This window comes from Triticum aestivum, chromosome 2B (assembly GCF_018294505.1).
Source record: "Triticum aestivum cultivar Chinese Spring chromosome 2B, IWGSC CS RefSeq v2.1, whole genome shotgun sequence".
Taxonomy (NCBI): Eukaryota; Viridiplantae; Streptophyta; class Magnoliopsida; order Poales; family Poaceae; genus Triticum; species Triticum aestivum.
Window position 1 is genome coordinate 21,369,237 of NC_057798.1, and position 4,965 is coordinate 21,374,201.

General features: G+C 41.5%; 1 pseudogene; it reads left to right on the top strand.

The window, feature by feature from the left end:
• Positions 1–4,569: 4,569 nt before the first annotated feature.
• LOC123038805 (uncharacterized) overlaps positions 4,570–4,965 on the top strand; it is a 6,993-nt pseudogene continuing 6,597 nt past the window's right edge.

Here is a 4,965-nt window from a genome sequence, read left to right on the forward strand (position 1 = left end):
CCCAGAACTGATGTGGGACTAAACCCAACAATCCCACACACACATCGGTCACCATGGACCTTGTATTGCGCAACAAGTCGTATCATAGCCCAGGTGTCCAGAATGAATCTTGATGGACTCATGGGTGGTCGGTCATGGTTAGTGGGGTTGTATCATGGGTAGGAGTGCCAATAGTCAAGCCCCGGGGATGTAGCCATGATGGTGAACCTCGTTAGCAAATTTCGGTGTAGTGCCTCGTGTGATTGCTTAATTCTCGGTAGATTGACTATGCGCCTTGGATTTTTTTTCTAACACTTGTCTACTAAAGTGTGTGACCTCTGACCATGCGGCCAGTGAGTAGTGAAGGCCAAGAAGTGGAACACGTATGTATAGGATGATCAACATGCCACAAATGCGACTAGTAGGAAGGATTACCCATGGAATCGTTAGTACAAGTAAGGACAAGTCTCCAACAGGAGAAGCCTCCCACCAATGGAAACTAGCCCCATTTCCTAATAGGAATTTCAGCTTCTACTTTCTCCTTGAGCCCTTTCCAGATGTTACCTAGCTATTTAACCGCACTAGCTAAATACCCATATGTTTCAACAGGGGCTACTTTATTTTAGTGGTTCCGCATAGGAGAATTTTGATTGGGTTGAGATTGAGATATGATATGGGGAGAGAATTCATATGGTAAGATATGGCATGTCTGAGTTTGTGTACATGAAATTACATGGTTTGATTTTGTTGTTTGCTTGCAAGGGATTTCTTGCTATTGGTGATTTATTTGATTTTCGTCAGTTGCTTTGCAAGGGATTCTTACCCCAGAAAAGAGGAGGTGGGGTCGGTTTGGAATAATAATAATGAGGGTTATCACGTGGTTTGAAAAAAAATCCATGGGAGGGGCATCAATCGCTAGGAGGGATGGAAGCCATGGAAGCGAAACAAGAAATCTCCCTTTGAATAGTAGAGATATGTATTCCGAGATACTTAAAAGGAATAGAACTAATGGCACTGGTAAAATTATAGGCATACTCCTCTTGACTTTAGACTTCCCAAAGTTACCTCACTTTTAAGTGTCGTTCATTATTGAGGTTTGGAACTTTAACTGTATTTGTGAATTTTTTTAAATTTGAGCGTATTCTTCAACCATACATCATCGTGCCCCTCTTTTCTTTGATAATTAATATTAATAATTAAGCATATTCTTAAGGATTTACCGTGAGTAGGGGTGTCATGGACATGGAAGTTGGTATCATACGTCAATAGCTCGGTATAGTTGCACCGCAACTAGTGGGATGTGATATTTGTGAAACATCATTGATAATTCTTTGATCTGACCACTTCTTCAAATATGGTTGATTATTCTTTGATCTGACCACTTCTTCAAATATGGTTGATTATTCTTCGATCTGACCACTTCTCCTACCTCTCTATTATTTATTTGAAGACTAGTAAGGAAAGAAGATTGCCCAGCCAATTATACCTCAAGATATATACATGCATGTACCCACATTTACTATCATTGTTCAAAGAAGCAACATCACACTTTTTGTCTAAAGCGACCTATAACCATGAATTGAGTAATGATGTCCAAGAAGAGGAAGACGTATGTAAAGGGTGATTGAGATGTCGGACAATAGACTACTAGTAAGGACAAGTTGTGGAGCGTCATGCAATCACACACTAATTAATTAGTGTACAATAACACACTCCATATAGAAAAATTTCATTATTGCAATCACTATCTAATCTTGACGTTACTTCCTAGCTAACTTCCTGCTGCTAAGAGCAAATAATTGCATACATTGAAACACCATCGGATTTTACTATCGGATTTTACTTATTTATCTTGTAAGAAATATATATATTGTAAAGAATTATAAGTACAATGACATACATAAGATAAATACCACGAATTCTTATACTTTTAGTGCGGTGCACTTTTGTTTCACCAAACTTCCAGAAGTTGGAACAGTGAACTTGTCTTTCTTTTCTATGTTTATATAGTGATTTGTTGCCGCAGATCTGGTAGTTAGTTTCTGTTTCCAAAACTTTTCTCTTTATCCCCCATGAGGCGACAAGGAAGATCCAACGTGTCGCCATACACCACCAACATCGAGCTGGCAGGTTCCACCATCCTTCGCCAGCCTCACCGGCGGTGTGAGGGGTGGGTAATATCAATGCATTAACCTTGGCTCGTAGATAGTTTGGGGTTAGGGTCCCGCAGAGGTGTGTTAGTGGTGGTGATGATGATTACGTCGACCTGATGAATATGGTTCCATCAAGCATCCCATCTCAATAGTGTTGATGGCTCAATGGCATAGATTCCTACAGACCTCTCTGGTTGCTTTGGCTAGGGTATGCAAGGTTTGTCGGCAAGGCTACGACGACCTTCCCTTTGCAATTTCGCACTTCAGCATCTTCATCACATTAGTGTGGCCTTCGGGGCTGGCGTGAGGCCCATGAGCAGTTTTGGAGGTTTGGCTCTTGGATCTGCGGCTCTTGCAACGTTAACATCTTCTTCTCCAAATTGTCTGACGAGACAACATTGATTTCTTTCAGTCCACAATGAATAATGATAAGTTGGCTCTGGTGATGGAGAAGCAGCAAGGGCGCGGCGTCGGGCCATTCGGGTGGTAGATGAGGATCAACCCTCCAGGTAACTCGATGTAAATTTTCTTTATTATCGAGGGGTGTTTGTACTGCTGATTTGGTTAATATATATGAGGTTTTTTTGTCAAAAATAAACCTAAATGATAACGCCCACATATGTGTCACTTATCAACATGCTCACATGCACTCGATGTCATTCGATTTATTTGCACGAATTTTGAAGCAGTCGCCATCTGGGTCGAGAGCCTGTAAGCACCCAACGTCGTGTGGGCCGTATCATTTAGTGTCACACTTGTGGGCGCTCCTCGCCCGAATGGATACAGGATGCTCAACCGAACGTGTGAGCGAAACTGCTCTTCACCCACATGACGCTCACACGGCGATAGATGGCAACTACAAGTATGCATATGTGGCACCTAGTTAATCACACACGGCAACTATTGTTGACCATACATGTCAACTATGACTTAACCACACACGGCAACTACAGGTGTGCATATATGACAACAAGTTAATCACACACGGCAACTATGGTGATTATATATGGCAACTATGATTTGACCACCGTGGCAACTCCAATTAGTTACACATGGCAACTACATTTAATGATACATGGGAGGCATGGCAACTACCGTTAATTTCACAGAGCCAACAATACACTCATACTCCTGTGTCCGGTTTTCAAATGGCAATTGTTGTCCCAGCTCACATTTGCATATTCACCTTCTTCAGTTATCTGTCAAAATAAGTGCTTAGTTGATGAATTGTCTTTGCGCATTCTCCTCCAAACTAATTCATACGGCATGGATCTAGGTACATACTCTCTCCCTCCGCGTCTGCCATGCTACGTTCCATTTTTTTTCATAAACTATCTCGCAGAAAGATGCAACCAAAGACCCTTATTTAGATTGAGAAAATTTTGTGCATGCAAATTTATTAAATGCCACATTGAACTTTAGCGTCACGTCAACAACGGCGAGACCATTAAAATCAGTGTATTGTTGGCCTAATTTGTGGTCTGAATTAAAAAATGGAATTGTAGAAACAATCATTAAGCTATTGGCTTGGCGTCAGTGGTGATGTCATCGGATGCAATCTAACCCTGAGAGACACCGATTGAATCATGTTGCATATGTTCCGTTGTGCCCTTAAGGCATTTGAACTGAACCGTTCTCTTTGTGTGATACAAACGTACTTTTTTTTCTAGCGGTTAAATGACAGTTGGTGTTGTGGATGATTCTAGTAACTTTTCTTGGTTTCTATTGCGGGCTTGCAATAAAATGAAAGAGTGGATTTGAGAGAAGGAGAGGGAGACTCGTGGTTAAGTGGGAAAGACGAGATCACAAGAGTAGACGAGCAGTTTTTGACGAGAAGGGAAACATACACTTGTCAAATTTCCCAAGATATAGGGATTATTAATGCCAAACTTTACGTGGGTAAAAAAGCTAGTACAGCTTTGTACTTACTAAATCTTTTCGTTAGTGCTAGCATACATGTTTCTCCTTGAACGAGTTTTTGGAAGCTAACCTAGCTACAAAGGCCTTCCTCGTCTCGCTGCAGGCTAGGCCATGGGCTCCCAAGTCATATAAGATGGAGAAAACTCCAAGGTCCAAGATGTAATATCATTTTTTCTGGAGTTTTTCTTGTAATGCTAGTATATTTAAGTATAGAGCCTCGGGCTCTCCAGAAAAGAACCACATATGCAGGGTCATAGAAACCTAGAAATTTCCAAGGACCAGGATGTAATTTTCATTTTTCTCACAGATATTCTTACAATGCTAAATCTATTTTAACATAGAGCCTCGGGCTCTGATGAAAGAAAAACAATAAACATAGGTTGTTGAAAGTTAAGACCAAAATAACTATAAAAGCATGACCCAACAGAGCCTCTTAGACGCATCAGCAGGTTGACCATTCCCCAGTGCACCCAGCAAAGAACGTTGGTAACATACATACGGTGCTCATCCATCGACCATGGCTGCAAGAACCAAAGGAAAGATGGTCATTCGAGAGCATGGTGAAGGCCCTGCGGCGATGCTCGCCATCGGCACGGCGAACCCGACGAACCTCTTGCTTCCCCAAGACATGTTCGCCGACAACTTGTTCCGTGTGACCAAGAGCGAGCACCTCACCGAACTCAAGGAAAAGATGAACAGAATCTGTAAGCACACATATATGCATTCATTATTTCCCTTGGATTGACAATAATCTGCATGTTTTTTTTCTTAGTCGCCAGCTGACGCGAGATAACTACTACCAGTCGCCTCGCAGCGGAATCTTTAATGAAAAAAGAAGATAAAAAGAGTTTTGCTACTCCTACGTAAAAATTCTTACAAAACTTACATAGGAGCTGACCTAACCTGTGAAATT